At 36.4% G+C, this 20,713-nt stretch overlaps 1 protein-coding gene across 1 annotated transcript in view; it reads left to right on the top strand.

Moving 5' to 3' along the window:
- The first annotated feature begins 949 nt into the window (after positions 1–949).
- Positions 950–20,713, top strand: part of LOC128666860 (cytochrome P450 2A4) — an 87,372-nt gene continuing 67,608 nt past the window's right edge. The window contains exon 1 of the mRNA XM_053721661.1: positions 950–1,041. The gene's annotated coding sequence lies outside the window, so the exon portion shown is untranslated. The remainder of the gene's footprint in view (positions 1,042–20,713) is intronic.

The following is a 20,713-nucleotide window of genomic DNA, read 5'->3' as shown; positions in this document are numbered from 1 at the left end:
AACCTTTTTATGGTTTTCCTTTAAAGGAGCATCTGATATACGAAATAAATAATTAAATGAAAAATAGTTATAGTTTTTGAAATGTCCCTATTTAGATGCAACAAATAAACCTCTGAGTGCATTAAAGTTAAATACTTAAAATGTTAAATAATGATTGCAACTAAGTTTAATTTCCAATGCAACATTTTATAAATGATACAGCTGCATTTGCAGTATTTTTCTACTGAATCAGAATAAGATTACAATAATTCATTTTAGGGGAGTGGCCAGAATGAATATAACAGCTCTGATTGGCCCTTAGCATTGCTGCCCTCCCTTTTACCCCACCCCCTCACAGATTTCTTCTGCATAAGGGGTGTCAGGATACAATAGAGAATCTGCTGAAACAAGGTAGGGTGTATTTGTTATAGGGGGTGAAGTTTACATTATGGATATCTGCATGCCTGCTGATACATAGAATTTGAACACTTTTAATATAATATTGGCAGACTAGCAGTTTGTTTCTTTGTGGGAGTGTCACTTTTTTTTTTTTTACTTTTCAGACACAGGAGGGGGTCCCCTTACCCCATGAAAATTAAATTGTATACACTGGTCTAAAGTTTAGAAAGCTTTCTGGATTTGTGAGACTAAATAGAGACAACTGCGTAGTGGCCTAGATATTTCAAGATAGGAAAGTTTTGTATTCTTTCCAGCATTCCTAATAACAGAGCTGTAGTACAAAGTATTAAGCAATAAAGTGCAAGTTTAATTTGATTAGTGATTAGAAGTGCACTTAAGGACAAATGTGTTTTGTAATCTACAATTTTATACTGGATTCTTTTCCCTGTTGGTGAGTGAGCTGAACCAGGGTTTTATTTAGGTGATGTTTTGACTGCTCTGACAGTTTATGTGACAAGTCTTTTATCTTTGCATATCTGGCAGATCCTTATTACTGTTTGTACATGAGAACAAGGGGTGTGTAGGTTTAGTGGGTATATGAGATCAGGCTGTATTGGGACAGACATCGGAACAGGAGTGAATGCTGTGTGTAGTGTATACAGGGTAAGTGCAATTTTTGTGTATGTGTGTATTTGTACAAAGTGCAATCTATGTATATATGTTTGTGAATACAGGGTGAGTACAATCTATATTTGTGATGTGTGTGTGTACATGAGTGCTGGTTGTGTACAATTAATGTGTGCGCATTCATAGGGTGAGTTCAGTATACATGTGTGCGCACAGGGTGAGTTCAGTATACATATGTGTGTACAGGATGAGTCCAGTATACATGTGTGTGCACAGGGTGAGTTCAGTATACATGCGTGTGTAGAATGTGAGTACAGTCTCCATGCTATATATGTCTTTATATGTTTTTGTGTTTTTATAAACTTTTAATTTTTGTAATTACAGTTGCTAATAGATTTTTGCTTGAGTCATATCCTATAATATAAGAAAAGGGTTAATTTCTCAGGCTAAAAAAAATGGGATGGGACCAGTTCTTTCCATGCCAAAAGTTTGTGTACAAAACTGGTCTGCCTGTATTTTTTTGTTGCTGTTCGGTTGACAAATAGTTGACCTTTGCCCTCCTAATAGCTTGTACTCTGAGAAAAAGTCAACTGGACTAGATTCACTAACAACCTCTCCAGCCTCACTAAAACCGGGTTTTTATAGAAAGAATGTGCTGGTTAGGTTTATTTACTGGGTTTTTATAGGAAGAAAGTGAGTGCAGGATGGGTTTATGCACTGGGTTTCTTATAGGAAGAAAGTGAATGGAGGGTGGGTTTATGTACAGGGTTTTTATAGGAAGAAAGTGAATGCAGGTTGGGTTTATGCACTGGGTTTTTATAGGAAGAAAGTAAGTGGAGGGTGGGTTTATGTACATGGTTTTTATAGGAAGAAAGTGAGTGCAGGGTGGGTTTATGTACAGGGTTTTTATAGGAAGAACGTGAGTGCAGGTTGGGTTTATGCACTGGGTTTTTATAGGAAGAAAGTAAGTGGAGGGTGGGTTTATATACATGGTTTTTATAGGAAGAAAGTTAGTGGAGGGTGGGTTTATGTACAGGGTTTTTATAGGAAAAAAGTGAATGCAGGTTGAGTTTATGCACTGGGTTTTTATAGGAAGAAAGTGAGTGGAGGGTGGGTTTATGTACAGGATTTTTATAGGAAGAAAGTGAGTGCAGGGTAGGTTTATGCACTGGGTTTTTATAGGAAGAACGTGAGTGCAGCATGGGTCTATGTACATGGTTTTTATAGGAAGAAAGTGAGTGGAGGGTGGGTTTATGTACAGGATTTTTATAGGAAGAACGTGAGTGCAGCATGGGTATATGTACATGGTTTTTATAGGAAGAAAGTGAGTGGAGGGTGGGTTTATGTACAGGGTTTTTATAGGAAGAAAGTGAATGCAGGGTGGGTTTATGCACTGGGTTTTATAGGAAGAAAGTAAGTGGAGGGTGGGTTTATGTACATGGTTTTTATAGGAAGAAAGTGAGTGCAGGGTGGGTTTATGCACTGGGTTTTTATAGGAAGAACGTGAGTGCAGCATTGGTCTATGTACATGGTTTTTATAGGAAGAAAGTTAGTGGAGGGTGGGTTTATGTACAGGGTTTTTATAGGAAGAAAGTTAGTGCAGCGTGGGTTTATTCACTGGGTTTTTAGAGGAAGAAAGTGAGTGGAGGGTGGGTTTATGTACATGGTTTTTATAGGAAGAAAGTGAGTGCAGGGTGGGTTTATGCACTGGGTTTTTATAGGAAGAACGTGAGTGCAGCATTGGTCTATGTACATGGTTTTTATAGGAAGAAAGTGAGTGGAGGGTGGGTTTATGTACAGGGTTTTTATAGGAAGAAAGTTAGTGCAGCATGGGTTTATTCACTGGGTTTTTAGAGGAAGAAAGTAAGTGGAGGGTGGGTTTATGTACATGGTTTTTATAGGAAGAAAGTGAGTGCAGGGTGGGTTTATGCACTGGGTTTTTATAGGAAGAACGTGAGTGCAGCATGCGTATATGTACATGGTTTTTATAGGAAGAAAGTGAGTGGAGGGTGGGTTTATGTACAGGGTTTTTATAGGAAGAAAGTTAGTGAAGCGTGGGTTTATGCACTGGGTTTTTATAGGAAGAAAGTAAGTGGAGGGTGGGTTTATGTACATGGTTTTTATAGGAAGAAAGTGAGTGGAGGGTGGGTTTATGTACAGGATTTTTATAGGAAGAACGTGAGTGCAGCATGGGTCTATGTACATGGTTTTTATAGGAAGAAAGTGAGTGGAGGGTGGGTTTATGTACAGGGTTTTTATAGGAAGAAAGTGAGTGCAGCGTGGGTCTATGTACATTGTTTTTATAGGAAGAAAGTGAGTGGAGGGTGGGTTTATGTACATGTTTTTTTATAGGAAGAAAGTGAGTGCAGGGTGGGTTTATGCACAGGGTTTTTATAGGAAGAAAGTGATTGCAGTGTGGGTTTATGTATAGGGTTTTTATAGGAAGAAAGTGAGTGCAGGGTGGGTTTATGTACTGTTTTTATAGGAAGAAAGTGAGTGCAGGGTGGTTTTATGTACTGGGTTGTTATAGGAAGAAAGTGAGTGCAGGGTGGTTTTATGTACTGGGTTTTTATAGGAAGAAAGTGAGTGCAGGGTGGGTTTATGTACAGGGTTTTTATAGGAAGAAAGTGAGTGCAGGGTGGGTTTATGTACAGGGTTTTTATAGGAAGAAAGTGAGTGCAGAGTGGGTTTATGCACAGGATTTTTATAGGAAGTGAGTGCAAGGTGGGTTTATTTACAGGGTTTTTATAGGAAGAAAGTGAGTGCAGGGTGGGTTTATATACTGAGTTTTTATACATCCCTTATACAGAATTAGGAGTGTGATTTCTATTTCATATAATTATTACTGGACATAAAGTTGAAGGGAGGATGGGGAACTCTAAAATATCTCCTAATCCATTGTTTTATTTTAATTGCAGAATGTCTGTTTTAATATACAGTGAGGGAAAAAAATATTTGTTCCCCTGCTGATTTTGTACGTTTGCCCACTGACAAAAAATGATCAGTCTATAATTTTAATGGTAGGTTTATTTGAACAGTGAGAGATAGAATAACAATAACAAAATCTAGAAAAACACATTTCAAAAAAGTTATAAATTGATTTGCATTTGCACTCTTCAAGGGAGTGCTTCTAATCTTAGCTTGTTACCTATAATAAAGACACCTGTCCACAGAAGCAATCAATCAATCAATCAGATTCCAAACTCTCCACCATGGCCAAGACCAAAAAAGGATGTGAAGGAAATGATTGTAGACCTATACAAGGTTGGAATGGGCTACAAGACCATCGCCAAGCAGCTTGGTGAGAAGGTGACAACAGTTGATGTGATTATTGGCAAATGGAGGAAACACAAAATAACTGTAAATCTCCCTTGTTCTGGGGCTCCATGCAAGAGCTCACCTTGTGGAGTTTCAATGATCAAGAGAACGGTGAGGAATCAGCCCAGAAATACATGGGAGGATCTTGTCAATGATCTCAAGGCAGCTTGGACCATAGTCACCAAGAAAACAATTGGTAACACACTACGCCGTGAAGGAATGAAATCCTGCAGTGCCCGCAAGGTCCCCCTGCTAAAGAAAGCACATGTACATGCCTGTCTGAAGTTTGCCAGTGAACATCTCAATGATTCAGAGAAGAACTTGGTGAAAGTGGTGTGGTCAGATGAGACCAAAATAGAGCTCTTTGGCATCAACTCAACTCGCCGTGTTTAGAGGAAGAGGAATGCTGCCTATGACCCCAAGAACACCATCTTCACCGTCAAACATGGAGGTAGAAACATTATGCTTTGGGGGTGTTTTTCTGCTAAGGGGCCAGGACAACTTCACTGCATCAAAGGGACGATGGATGGGGCAATGTACCGTCAAATCTTGGGTGAGAACCTCCTTCCCTCAGCCAGAGTATTGAAAATGGGTCATGGATGGGTATTCCAGCATGACAATGACCCAAAACACATGGCCAAGACAACAAAGGAGTGGCTCAAGAAGAAGCACATTAAGGTCCTAGAGTGGCCTAGCCCGTCTCCAGACCTTAATCCCATAGAAAATCTGTGGAGAGAGCTGAAGGTTCGAGTTGCCAAATGTCAGCCTTGAAAACCTTAATGACTTGGAGAGGATCTGCAAAGAGGAGTGGGACAAAATTCCTCCTGAGATGTGTGCAAACCTGGTGGCTTCAAAAAATAAATTCCCTCACTTTAGTAACAACAACTTTATGGCCAGTGATAATTATATGAAATATAAATCGCACTCCTAAGTCTGTACAAGGGAAACAAACTGCCGGGGAGTGTAGTCCTTGCATTATTAATAATCATACAAACAGGATCAATTTTAGAATCCAACTAACCGAGAATGAGATTAAAGGGATACTAAATCCTATATTTTTTTTCTTTCATGATTCAGATAGAGCATGCCATTTTAAGCAACTTTCTAATTTTTCTCTTGGTATCTTTATTTGAAAAGCAGAAATGTAAGCTCAAGAGCCTGCCCATTTTTGGTTGAGCGCCTTGGTAGCGCTTGCTGATTGGTGTCTAAACGTATAAATACAGTGTTAAATCAAGTGTTGGCATAAATACAAATGTACATTGATATTATAAGAGCAAGAATCTATAGTTAACGTACCACCAACACCTTTTAGTTATCATTTGATAAACTTTCACAGATTTTTTGACAATAGATATTAGCAGACAGCTACATCCTAATCAATAAAAGAGCTATATATTGGTCAGTAGATATTTTCAGTGGAGTTTCTTGTGTTTTTTTTAATGCTCAGTTTTTAATCAACTTTAATAAAGGTTATATTTTATTATGGCTTATCTTTGCATCAAGGATATAACGTGATATATAAGGGAAACAGATGTGCTAAAAAGTGCATACTTCAGTCCAGTATTTTCTGAGCTTTTTTGTAAATACACACACTATGTTCTTCACATCGAAAATAATGTACTTTTTATTATTAAATATATATTTCTATATATACAGTGGGGCAAAAAAGTATTTAGTCAGCCACCAATTGTGCAATTTTCCCACTTAAGAAGATGAGAGAGGCCTGTAATTTTCATCATAGGTATACCTCAACTATGAGAGATAAAATGTGGAAACAAATCCAGACAATCACATTGTCTGATTTGGAAATAATTTATTTGCATATTACAAACAAGCAAGATTTCTGGCTCTCACAGACCTGTATCTTCTTCTTTAAGAGGCTCCTCTGTCCTCCACTCATTACCTGTATTAATGGCACCTGTTTGAACTTGTTATCAGTATAAAAGACACCTGTCCACAATTATAAGAACATATGAGGACTCATGTCCCTTATATGATAATCTCCAGTAAGGTTTGTTATACCATTTATTGGTAATTCTATTAATCCATGCAACAAGAAAGCTTTGAAATGTATACACAGCTTATTAGTTCCAATATCAATAGCCCACTTCTGTATATATGTCATTTTTTACTCCTATATAAGGTATTACTTATACTTAACGTTGCTAAGATTAGCCAATTAAGGATTTATTTAGGATATGTTTTATTTATGATATGTTTTAGAATATGTCTCTGCTATATCAGTACTGATTTTCTAGTTCATAAGTATATTCTAAGCTATATATAGCTATTTAACAGTTTCTAATGTCTCTGAACATACTATATTATATGCTAACAAGTGATACACTAACAAGCGTTAATTCTACAAGCTACATCCCTTACATTGTAAATTGTGCAAAATAGTTTCACTAAGTATAAGGTTATATTTTACAATTAGAACTGGTCCTGATATGGTCTAAAGTCCTGTCAGGTACTTTAACAACATTGATGTGATTACTTTTCATGAAAGAGTGCCGCCCTATGTATTTAACAGAAATATCGTCATAATTTTCCAAAACCGGAAGTGATATTCCGCAAACACTCCCGAACCGGAAGTGACGTCAGAATTTGCCGTAATCGGAAGTAATACTCCGTGGGCATAATTTAATTTAATTTAATTTACTTTAGAATCTATCCTCTGACAGTTATATCAGATCCATTTTATGGTATCTGACAATAGAACTTGTCTTTTAAGGATGTAATAACTGATCGAAAATAAATGAAGTTAGATAAAATATGTCACAATATGCACAGGAAGTGACATCATGAACCAGAAGTCAGATTCCGGTATCAGTTTCATATACAAATCTAATTTCTATCACAAATATAAGTTAGGTAAATAGTTTCCCTATAATATATAATACACATACTATATTGATTATAATCTGAACCACCCGAGTACTCAGCACAAATGGAATAGGATCACTGTTGCTAAGAATGCCCTTACCCTTGACACAATGCCCATACCCACAATGCATCTAACAGGAAGTGGGCGGAGCTTAATTTTTGGCACAAAAACTCAACACACCCATTGGCTACAATACCCTTTATAAGGATAAAATCTCCTTAGTCAACTCAGTCTTGATAAAGGCCTATACTAGGGCCGAAACGCGTCGACTGAGTATTGGTAAGCCTATTTTCATATATGTAATATTGTGAGACAATCTGCACTATATTTTTCTTTTTTCACATATTTTTAGGTGGATATCGTTTTTGGAGTTAATCTGACATCTACACCGATATCTGATTCCCTGTTCCACACGTTTGTGGACACTGTTCCTTCCACACCCCAAGGATATATCTACAAATGGGATTCCTGAAAGGAATATCCTTTTAGGTCTGGGTGACTATTTCTACTTTATTTTTTCACCATTCATTTTTGTCACGAAAACATTTTTTCACCATTTTTCTATTTTTTACTATTTTTCACTATTTTCACCTGAAGTTTGGATCTGAATTGCAATTCACATTATTTTTCAACTGACATTTATTTTTCAATTGACATTTATTGACACTAATTTTCATTGAGGTTTTACATTGAGACTTATTCGTTCCGTTGATCTTTTATTTTTTACACCTGTTATTTTTCATACTTACTATATTTGTATTTTTTGCAATTTTTTATATATTTTTTGTATTCACCACATTGGTACCCTCACACTTTGTACCCAGGTCTGCGCAGGAGCTAGGCCACTTACCTGCAACCATCTATTGTTTTTATCTGTATGTGATTTTATTACCATTTTGAGCGTATTACCATTTGTTTTATTTTTCATGGATCCATGAGTTGTAATTTATGTTTTTAGATTATGTATTAAATATGTAACATTTTATCTACCTCTATATACCTGACTATACCTTACTATCCCTTTCTGCCTCCAATTCGGTAGGCGCTTGGGGGATCCCCATTATACACCTGTCCACAACCTCAAACAGTCACACTCCAAACTCCACTATGGTAAAGACCAAAGAGCTGTCGAAAGACACCAGAAACAAAATTGTAGATCTGCACCAGGCTGGAAAGACTGAATCTGCAATAGGCAAGCAGCTTGGTGTGACGAAATCAACTGTGGGAGCAATAATTAGAAAATGGAAGACATACAAGACCACTGATAATCTCCCTCGATCTGGGGCTCCACGCAAGATCTCACCCCGTGGGGTCAAAATGATCACAAGAACGGTGAGCAAACATCCCAGAACCCCACAGGGGGACCTAGTGAATGACCTGCAGAGAGCTGGGACCAACGTAACAAAGGCTACCATCAGTAACACACTATACCGCCAGGGACTCAGATCCTGCAGTGCCAGACGTGTCCCCCTGCTTAAGCCAGTACATGTCCGGGCCCGTCTGAAGCATACTAGAGAGCATTTGGATGATCCAGAAGTGGATTGGGAGAATGTCATATGGTCAGATGAAACCAAATTAGAACTGTTTGGTAGAAACACAACTCGTCATGTTTGGAGGAGAGAGAATGCTGAGTTGCAACCAAAGAACATCATACCTACTGTGAAGCATGGGGGTGGCAACATCATGCTTTGGGGCTGTTTCTCTGCAAAGGGAACAGGACGACTGATCCGTGTACATGAAAGAATGAATGGGGCCATGTATCATGAGATTTTGAGTGCAAACCTCCTTCCATCAGCAAGGGCATTGAAGAAGAAACGTGGCTGGGTCTTTCAGCATGACAATGATCCCAAACACACAGCCCGGGCAACGAAGGAGTGGCTTCGTAAGAAGCATTTCAAGGTCCTGGAGTGGCCTAGCCAGTCTCCAGATCTCAACCCCATAGAAAACCTTTGGAGGGAGTTGAAAGTCCATGTTGCACAGCGACAGCCCCAAAACATCACTGCTCTAGAGGAGATCTGCATGCAGGAATGGGCCAACATACCAGCAACAGTGTGTGACAACCTTGTGAAGACTTACAGAAAATGTTTGACCTCGCTCATTGCCAACAAAGGATCTATAACAAAGTATTGAGATGAACTTTTGATATTGACCAAATACTTATTTTCCACCATCATTTGCAAATAAATTCTTTCTAAATCAGACAATGTGATTGTCTGGATTTATTTCCACATTTTGTATCTCATAGTTGAGGTATACCTATCATGAAAATTACAGGCCTCTCTCATCTTCTTAAGTGGGAGAACTTGCACAATTGGTGCCTGACTAAATACTTTTTTTGCCCCACTGTATATATGTTATGGGTAAAGGCAGATATTGGGTAATCCTAGGATTACCCGGGTAAAACGGACATTACTCAAGTGCCTGTGGGTAAAGCCAAATGTAAGATCATTCGACTTGTGCGCGATTGAAAAATTTGGTTAGTTTCATTTCGTTTCGATTCGGGCCGTAAAAAAATTTGGTTGGAGACATGCGTAATAATTCGGTATGTGTCAGTAATTCGGATTCGGGATTTATTTGTGTTGTTCCAAATTTTAAAATTCAGATGCATTCTAAACCATTACTGAATTATTATTAATGTCGGACCGAATCTTTATTACGGACCGAATCGGTATTTCTAGGTAATGTTCCGGCGATTGCCGAAAAACAATTATGTTAAACCGCCACCGCCGCCGCCACCCATGCCGCCACCAAATAAACCTATTAACCCCTAAATCGCCGTTCCCCCCACATCACTAACACTACCTAAATCTATTAACCCTACATTCAAATTTTTCAGCCAATAGGAATGCAATGGTACCCCCAGTATAAAAGGGGTACATTGCATTTCAATCCTCAGTGTGCGGCGGACGATCACATGAAGAGGACCTCCACGTCGGATTGATGGCCATCCGCCTGGACCTCTGCCTGGACCTCCGCCTTGGACCTTCACCTGGATCTCCGTCTTGGACCTTCGCCTGGATCTCCGCCTTGGTCCTTCACCTGGATCTCCGCCTCCACGCAACGCCGCTCCACATCCACAGGGATGAAGAAGATGCCGATCATTCAAGCGGGACTTCAGCAATTGTGAGTACCTAAAGAGGGGTTAGTGTTAGGTTTTTTTTACGGTTTTTTTTTCAGGGCAATGGGTAGATTAGGTTTTTTAGATAGTTTTTTTTTATTTTGTGGGTTTGGGGGGGTTTGTAATGTTAGTGGGTCTTTGTAAAAATAAATTCTGAAAAAGAGCTGATATCTTCAGGCCAATGGGTAGATTAGGTTTTACTTTATTTTTATTTTATGGTCTGGTGGGAGGGGGTTTGTATACTGTTAGGGGGTGTTTGTTTTGTTTTGTAGAAAAAGAGCTGTTAACTTTAGGGCAATGCCCTACAAAATTCCCTTTTAAGGGCCCTTGGTAGTTTATTATAGATTAGGCGGGGGTTTATTTTGGGGTGTTTTTTATTTTTTTTAAAGGGTATTAGAATAGGAATAATTTTTATTGTTTCGGATAATTTTGTTTGTTATTTTTTTGTAATGGTAGGTTTTTTTATTTTTTGTAATTTTAGTGTTTTTTATTTTTTGTAATGGTAGTTTTTATTTTATTTTGTAATGGTATGATTTAGTGTAAGTTTGTATTTATTTTAACTAGGTAGACTAGTTAGTAAATAGTTAATAACTATTTACTAACTACCTAGTAGTTAGTAATAAACCTAATAAAAACAAAATTACCTGTGAAATAAAAATAAAACCTAAGCTAGCCACAATATAACTATTAGTTATATTTTAGTTACCTTAGGTTTTATTTCACAGGTAAGTTTCATTGTATTTAGATTTAAATAGGTATTATTAGTTAATAATTGTAACTTTAGTTATATTTTTATTATGTTAAAGTTAGGGGGTGTTATGTGTAGGGTTAGGTTTAGGGTTATGTTTAGGGTTAGGGGGTGTTAGGTTTAGAGATTAATATAGGTAAGTTACTTTCGGCTAGATTTAGAGTTTTGCGTTAGCCGTCAAAAGCAGCGTTAAGGGGTCCTAACGCTGCTTTTTACCGCCCGCTGGTATTTAGAGTCAGCCAGAAAAGGGTCTGCCGCTCACTTTCTTTCCGCGACTCCAGGCTACCGCAGATCCCCTTACGTCAATTGCGTATCCTATCTTTTCAATGGGATTTGCATAACGCTGGTATTTGGAGTCTTGGAAGAAGTGAGCGGTAGACCCTCAACCGACAAGACTCCTACCGCCAATAAAAGTCAGTAGTTAAGACCTTTATGGGCTAACGCCGGAACATAAAGCTCTTAGCTGCTGTGCTATAAAGTACACTAACACCCATAAACTACCTATGTACCCCTAAACCGAGGCCCCCCCACATCGCAAACCCTCTAATAAATTTTTTTAACCCCTAATCTGCCGACCGGACACCGCCGCCACCTACATTATAGCTATGAACCCCTAATCTGCTGCCCCTAACATCGCCGACACCTATATTATATTTATTAACCCCTAATCTGCCCCTCCAACATCTCCGCTACCTAACTACAATTATTAACCCCTAGTCTGCCGACCGGACCTCGCCGCCACTATAATAAATGTATTAACCCCTACAACGCTGCACTCCCGCCTCGCAAACACTATAATAAATTGTATTAACCCCTAATCTGCCCTCCCTAACATCGCCACCACCTACCTACAATTATTAACCCCTAATCTCCCGCCCGCAACGTCGCCGCTACTATAATAAATGTATTAACCCCTAAAACTAAGTCTAACCCTAACACCCCCCTAACATAAATATAATTTAAATAAAACAAAATAATATTCCTATAATTAAATAAATTAATCATATTTAAAAATAAATACTTACCTATCAAATAAACCCTAATATAGCTACAATATAACTAGTAGTTACATTGTAGCTATTTTAGGATTTATATTTATTCTACAGGCAACTTTGTATTTATTTTAACTAGATACAATAGCTATTAAATAGTTATTAACTATTTAATAGCTACCTAGTTAAAATAATTACAAAATTACCTGTAAAATAAATCCTATCCTAAATTACAATTAAACCTAACACTACACTATTATTAAATTAATTAAATAAATTAACTACAATTACATTTAATTAAATAAACTAATCTATAATACAAAAACAAACAAACACTAAATTACAGAAAATAAAAAAATATTACAAGAAGTTTAAACTAATTACACCTAATCTAATTACACCTAAGCCCCCTAATATAATAATAAAGCCCCCCAAAATAAAAAAATGCCCTACCCTATTCTAGGATTCTATCAGCCAATCGGAATTAAGGTTGGAAAAATCTGATCCAATCAGCCAATCGGCTTGAGCTCGCATTCTATTGGCTGTTCCAATCAGAGTTTTCCTACCTTAATTCCGTTTGGCTGATAGAATCCTATCAGCCAATCGGAATTCGAGGGACGCCATCTTGGATGACGTCCCTTAAAGGAACCGTCATTCGTCGTTAGTCCGTCGGGGAAGGTGGATGTTCCGCGTCGGCGGTCTGAAGATGGAGCCGGAAGAAAGAAGATAGAAGATGCCGCTTGGAGGAAGACATCACCCGGATGGAGGACCTCTTCTTTGCCACTTGGATCAAGACTTCGCCCGGATGGAGGACTACATCGCCCGGATTGGATGAAGAATTCGGATCGGCTGGGTGAAGACGGCTCAAGGTAGGGAGATCTTCAGGGGGTTAGTGTTAGGTTTTTTAAGGGGGGATTGGGTGGGTTAGAGTAGGGGTATGTGGGTGGTGGGTTTTAATGTTGGGGGGGTTGTATTTTTTTTTACAGGTAAAGAGCTGATTACTTTGGGGCAATGCCCCGCAAAAAGCCCTTTTAACGGCTGGTAAAAGAGCTGATTACTTTGTAATTTAGAATAGGGTAGGGCATGTTTTTATTTTGTGGGGCTTTATTATTTTATTAGGGGGCTTAGATTAGGTGTAATTAGTTTAAACTTCTTGTAATATTTTTTTATTTTCTGTAATTTAGTGTTTTTTTGTATTATAGATTAGTTTTTTTAATTAAATGTAATTGTAGGTAATTGTACATTTATTTAATTAATTTAATGATAGTGTAGTGTTAGGTTTAATTGTAACTTAGGTTAGGATTTATTTTACAGGTAATTTTGTAATTATTTTAACTAGGTAGCTATTAAATAGTTAATAACTATTTAATAGCTATTGTACCTAGTTAAAATAAATACAAAGTTGCCTGTAAAATAAATATAAATCCTAAAATAGCTACAATGTAATTATTATTTATATTGCAGCTATATTAGGGTTTATTTGATAGGTAAGTATTTAGTTTTAATACAAAAAGGAAAACAATATACAGAGGTGCAAGATGGAAAAAAAACCACACAATATTCTGTACAAATGAACTAAGAACTGATACTCTCCTTTAGGTCAGACCGCAGCCTTTTTGCAGTCTCTTCCTTGCGACTGCGTATAGATAGATAGTAGTAGTAGATGGCGCTGGTCTATTGAATGATTTTCTCTTGTAAGTGAAGAGAAAAAGGGCTTGATGCATATATTGAAGCCAATTAATATGGGTGCAGTATACTCACTCCATAAGATGAATCTTTACAGTTGAAAGAGAACATAGCGTCAGATGGCAAGAGTCCACAGGTTCCTGGAGTCAAATACTGAATTTTCAGGTTTATCCAAAAGTGGACTATAAATGAATAGAGAGTAGACCCAAATGACAAAAGTATCCAGTGTATAATTGAAAAAAAATGTAGTAACTTACTCCATAAATAAGGAGATTCCAGCTCAGCACAGCAAAACAAGATCTTGACTATCTTTCAACAAATGATAAAAGGTTTTATTTGCTCAACGCGTTTCAACGTATTACACATCTTTATCAAGAGCATACATTAAAACAAGTAAAACAGGTAAGTAAAACCAAGTATTGAGTGTGTTTGCTGTGGCTACAGGGCTGGTTTATATACAGGTGAACAATTAGTTCCAATTTCCTGTTGAGCACAGGAAATTGGACTCACAAAAACTTCATAAAATATTTAATACTATATATATGCATTAATAGTAAACTATTCCTGAGAATAAAAATGAAGAAAATATATTTTAAAGAAAATCATTAAAAAACCATCAAAGTTTAAAAATAGAGGCTTAGTTTAGTATTGATACGTTATTTAACCAATCAAAACACTTCTTGGATATTTAGACCAATGAACAGACAGTAGTATAAAGTCCTCAATCGAGTAGTCTGTTGTGTAACAGTTCCTTTTCAGGTCCGATCTGTGGTCATGTGCTTTTCTTGTCCAATCAGAGGACGGCTGTTATCCAAGGGTGAAAGCATCAATCCGGAAGAGTCAAAGGTCTGTGTACTAATAGTGGGAGTGTCCCGAATGACATCAGACATACATCTCAGCCAATAAAACAAGATAAATAATTCTGAAACAAAAGCAAGAAAAAAGTGACTAGTATTTGCTCTTCAGAATGAGTCTGAAACATTTGTGACACGCTACATTCACATTTTAAAAAGGGGATCCGTACGGCACATTAATATTACAAAAAACGGGGTTCAATATTCTATTAAACTGTCACAATATTATTACATCTCATGTAGAGATATTCTACGTCTGAATTATGATTATTGTAGGACCATATAAAGTAAAGTGCCTGATTTGCAAAAGCCCAATATATACTGGCAGTGACGTTAACTGTTGTGGGTTTAAAAAAATGATGATCGTTGTCACAATGTCATTACATCTCATATAGAGGTATTATGCATCTAGATTACATTCATTGCGGGACCATATGAAGATGAATACCTGATTCGGGAAAAACCCGATACATATAGTCAGTGGCACTAACTATAATAATGTGAAAAAATTACAACTTATATGTCTCCTAATTAAAGGGACAATACATAAAAACAAAATATCAAGATTGAGATGGTTATGCCTACCCAAACATATGAAATAGCCATATGTAACTTCCATAGCAGGAAAGAATACATTTATGTGCATTTATATGAATCATGGTGAGAGAGAGCCCACAAATCTAGTAGCATGATTATAAATAAATATTTTGTTTAAGGACATTTCATGGTGAGAGCCCACAAATCTAGTAACATGATTATAAATAAATATTTTGTTTAAGGAAATTTCAAATATTGTCTCTAACATAAGAAATAATAAAAAAAAAAAAAATATGTGCAACATTTGAATAGTGAAAATTTAATTGTGCTTATTTACTATAGAAAGTCCCTATACTAATACATTATTATTAATAATGACATGAATAAAAAGAAATAAAAAGAAATGAATAAAAAGAAATAAAAATGTGATATCTTAAATGTGAATGTGATATCTTAAATATTAATTTAATCCTAAAATATAACATAAGTGTGAATGGTATGTGTGAAGTGTTGATGAGATACCTAAATGCACCTAATAGTTTATAAGTGTAGCATTAATTTAATAATGTGTCAAAAATAGTGTATTAAATTAATAGTGATATAATTGATATATTAGATAAAGGCTGCTATCCTAATGTCCTTGTTTAAACCCCATTGGTTGTAGGTTCTCATAGTGTGAATGCACCAAAGTTCCCTTCTGTCTAGTTCTTTTTCCAGCTTCCCCCCCTCCAGTGGGTAGACACTCTTTCTATACCCAACCAGAGGAAATGATTTTTGTTGAAATCTTGACAGGAATTACAATGTAGGGGTACACAGTGATCTTCATGCTTTTTCTCTATTTTATTGAGATGTTCTAGTATACGTGTTTTTAAAATCCTGGTTGTTTGGCCTAAATATTGGATCTTACAATTGCACTGTAGAAGGTAAATGACGTTAGTGGTTTTGCATGTTATGAAATGTTTAATAATAAATGTTTGTCCTGTAGTGGATGAAGTAAATGACTTGTGTACCCTTTTTGTGTAGTTACAACCCTTACACCGACCACAGGTGTAGAAGTCTTGTAGGTTTGCGACGGATAAAGGAATTTTTGGGGTCATCCCTTTAATTAATGAAGGTGCTAATTTCTGTTTAAAATTGTGGCCTTTTCGGAATGTAATTTGTGGTTTGGAGGGAATAATTTTATCTAATACTTCATCACTCTTTAACACGTGCCAGTGTTTGTTTATGATGTTTTTAATTTGATTATGTCCTCAATTAAATGTTGTTATAAACCTAGGGAAGGAGCTTTCTTGTGATTGTATACCTTTATGTCCTTTAAGTATCTCCCTTCGATCTAGATTTTTGGCATACTGTCTATCTAGTTCTAATGTCTCTGACTTGTATCCTTTTTGTAAAAATCTTTTTTTTTAGCATGATGGACTGTTCCTCATAATCGTCTAATTGGTCACAATTTCGTCTGAGTCGTTGAAATTGTCCTTTAAGGATGGCTTTAAGCCAACTGGGATGATGTTGGCTGTCGTGTCTGATATATGTGTTAGTATCACATTTTTTAAAATGTGTTTTAGTGTGTATAACTCCCTCTCTGATGGAAATGGACAGATCTAAAAAGGTTGCCTCTGTTTTATGAATTTCAGGGGTAAGTGTAATGTTCATATTATTGCTGTTCAAGTGGGAAATTAAAAGATTTAAGGTTTCTAGGTTTCCTTTCCAGATACAAATTACGTCATCAATATATCTCCGCCATGTCCCCATGGTCCAGTGGCGTGCTCGGGGCGAGCCTGGTGACATGGCAGAGATATATTGATGACGTCATTTGTATCTGGAAAGGAAACCTAGAAACCTTAAATCTTTTAATTTCCCACTTGAACAGCAATAATATGAACATTACACTTACCCCTGAAATTCATAAAACAGAGGCAACCTTTTTAGATCTGTCCATTTCCATCAGAGAGGGAGTTAACTTATACACACTAAAACACATTTTAAAAAATGTGATACTAACACATATATCAGACACGACAGCCAACATCATCCCAGTTGGCTTAAAGCCATCCCTAAAGGCCAATTTCAACGCCTCAGACGAAATTGTGACCAATTAGACGATTATGAGGAACAGTCCATCATGCTAAAAAAAAGATTTTTACAAAAAGGATACAAGTCAGAGACATTAGAACTAGATAGACAGTATGCCAAAAATCTAGATCGAATGGAGATACTTAAAGGACATAAACGTATACAATCACAAAAAAGCTCCTTCCCTAGGTTTATAACAACATTTAATTCAGGACATAATCAAATTAAAAACATCATAAACAAACACTGGCACGTATTAAAGAGTGATGAAGTATTAGATAAAATTATTCCCTCCAAACCACAAATTACATTCCGAAAAGGCCACATTTTTAAACAGAAATTAGCACCTTCATTAATTAAAGGGATGACCCCAAAAATTCCATTATCCGTCGCAAACCTACAAGGCTTCTACACCTGTGGTCGGTGTAAGGGTTGTAACTACACAAAAAGGGTACACAAGTCATTTACTTCATCCACTACAGGACAAACATTTATTATTAAACATTTCATAACATGCAAAACCACTAACGTCATTTACCTTCTACAGTGCAATTGTAAGATCCAATATTTTGGCCAAACAACCAGGTTTTTAAAAGCACGTATACTAGAACATCTCAATAAAATAGAGAAAAAGCAAAAAGATCACGGTGTACCCCTACATTGTAATTCAAGATTTCAGCAAAAATAATTTCCTCTGGTTGGGGGTATAGAAAGAGTGTCTACCCACTGGAGAGGGGGGGAAGCTGGACAAAGAACTAGACAGAAGGGAACTTTGGTTCATTCACACTATGAGAACCTACAACCAATGGGGTTTAAACAAGGACATTAGGATAGCAGCCTTTATCTAATATATCAATTATATCACTATTAATTTAATACACTATTTTTGACACATTATTAAATTAATGCTACACTTATAAACTATTAGGTACATTTAGGTATCTCATCAACACTTCACACATACCATTCACACTTATGTTATATTTTAGGATTAAATTAATATTTAAGACATCACATTCACATTTAAGCTATCACATTTTTATTTATTTTTATTCATTTCTTTTTATTTCTTTTTATTCATTTCATTATTAATAATAATGTATTAGTATAGGGACTTTCTATAGTAAATAAGCACAATTAAATTTTCACTATTCAAATGTTGCACATGTTTATTTATTTTTTTATTATTTTTTATGTTAGAGACAATATTTGAAATTTCCTTAAACAAAATATTTATTTATAATCATGTTACTAGATTTGTGGGCTCTCACCATGAAATTTCCTTAAACAAAATATTTATTTATAATCATGCTACTAGATTTGTGGGCTCTCACCATGATTCATATAAATGCACATAAATGTATTCTTTCCTGCTATGGAAGTTACATATGGCTATTTCATTTGTTTGGGTAGGCACAACCATCTCAATCTTGATATTTTATTTTTATGTATTGTCCCTTTAATTAGGAGACATATAAGTTGTAATTTTTTCACATTATTATAGTTAGTGCCACTGACTATATATATCGGGTTTTTCCCAAATCAGGTATTCATCTTCATATGGTCCCACAATGAATGTAATCTAGATGCATTATACCTCTATATGAGATGTAATGACATTGTGACAACGATCATCATTTTTTTTAAACCCACAACAGTTAACGTCACTGCCAGTATATATTGGGCTTTTGCAAATCAGGCACTTTACTTTATATGGTCCTACAATAATCATAATTCAGACATAGAATGTCTCTACATGAGATGTAATAATATCGTGACAGTTTAATAGAATATTGAACCCCGTTTTTTGTAATATGAATGTGCCGTACGAATCCCCTTTTTGAAATGTGAATGTAGCGTGTCACAAATGTTTCAGATTCATTCTGAAGAGCAAATACTGGTCACTTTTTTCCTGCTTTTGTTTCAGAATTATTTATCTTGTTTTATTGGCTGAAATGTATGTCTGATGTCATTCGGGACACTCCCTCTATTAGTACACAGAACTTTGACTCTTCCGGATTGATGCTTTCACCCTTGGATTACAACCGTCTTCTGATTGGACAAGAAAAGCACATGACCACAGATCGGACCTGAAAAGGAACTGTTACACAACGGACTACTCGATTGAGGACTTTATACTACTGTCTGTTCATTGGTCTAAATATACAAGTATCAATACTAAACTAAGCCTCTATTTTTAAACTTTGATGGTTTTTTAATGATTTTGTTTAAAATATATTTTTCTTCATTTTTATTCTCAGGAATAGTTCACTATTGATGCAAATATATAGTATTAAACATTTTATGAAGTTTTTGTGAGTCCAATTTCCTGTGCTCAACAGGAAATTGGAACTAATTGTTCACCTGTATATAAACCAGCCCTGTAGCCACAGCAAACACACTCAATACTTGGTTTTACTTACCTGTTTTACTTGTTTTAATGTATGCTCTTGATAAAGACGTGTAATACGTTGAAACGCGTTGAGCAAATAAAACCTTTTATCCTTTGTTGAAAGATTGTCAAGATCTTGTTTTGCTGTGCTGAGCTGGAATCTCCTTATTTATGGAGTAAGTTACTACATTTTTTTTATTATACACTGGATACTTTTGTCATTTGGGTCTCTATTCATTTATAGTCCACTTTTGGGTAAACCTGAAAATTCAGTATTTGACTCCAGGAACCTGTGGACTCTTGCCATCTGACGCTACGTTCCCTTTCAGCTGTAAAGATTCATCTTATGGAGTGAGTATACTGCACCCATATTAATTGGCTTCAATATATGCATCAAGCCTTTTTTCTCTTCACTTACTAGAGAAAATCATTCAATAGACCAGCGCCATCTACTACTACTATCTAATATTTAGTTTTAAATGGGATTAATTTATTTAATTATAGGAATATTATTTCGTTTTATTTAAATTATATTTATGTTAGGGGGGTGTTATGGTTAGGGTTAGACTTAGGTTTAGGGGTTAATACATTTATTATAGTAGCGGCGACGTTGCGGGCGGGAGATTAGGGGTTAATTATTGTAGGTAGGTGGCAGCGATGTTAGGGAGGGCAGATTAGGGATTAATACAATTTATTATAGTGTTTGCGAGGCGGGAGTGTGGCGGTTTAGGGGTTAATACATTTATTATAGTGGCGACGAGGTCCGGTCGGCAGATTGGGGTTAATAATTGTAGTTAGGTAGCGGCGACGTTGGGGGGGGGCAGATTAGGGGTTAATAAATATAATATAGGTGTCGGCGGTGTTAGGGGCAGCAGATTAGGGGTTTATAGCTATAATGTAGGAGGCGGCGATGTCCGGTCGGCAGATTAGGGGTTAATAAGTGTAGGTAGGTGGCGGCGACGTTGGAGCGGCAGATTAGGAGTTAATAAATATAATATAGGTGTCGGCGGTGTTAGGGGCAGCAGATTAGGGTTTCATAGCTATAATGTAGGTTGCGGCGGTGTCCGGAGCGGCAGATTAGGGGTTAATAGTATAATGCAGGT

This window comes from Bombina bombina, chromosome 7 (assembly GCF_027579735.1).
Source record: "Bombina bombina isolate aBomBom1 chromosome 7, aBomBom1.pri, whole genome shotgun sequence".
In the NCBI taxonomy this organism is placed as follows: Eukaryota; Metazoa; Chordata; class Amphibia; order Anura; family Bombinatoridae; genus Bombina; species Bombina bombina.
Note: the sequence above shows the minus strand (reverse complement) of the source record. Positions and strands in the feature narration are given on the sequence as shown.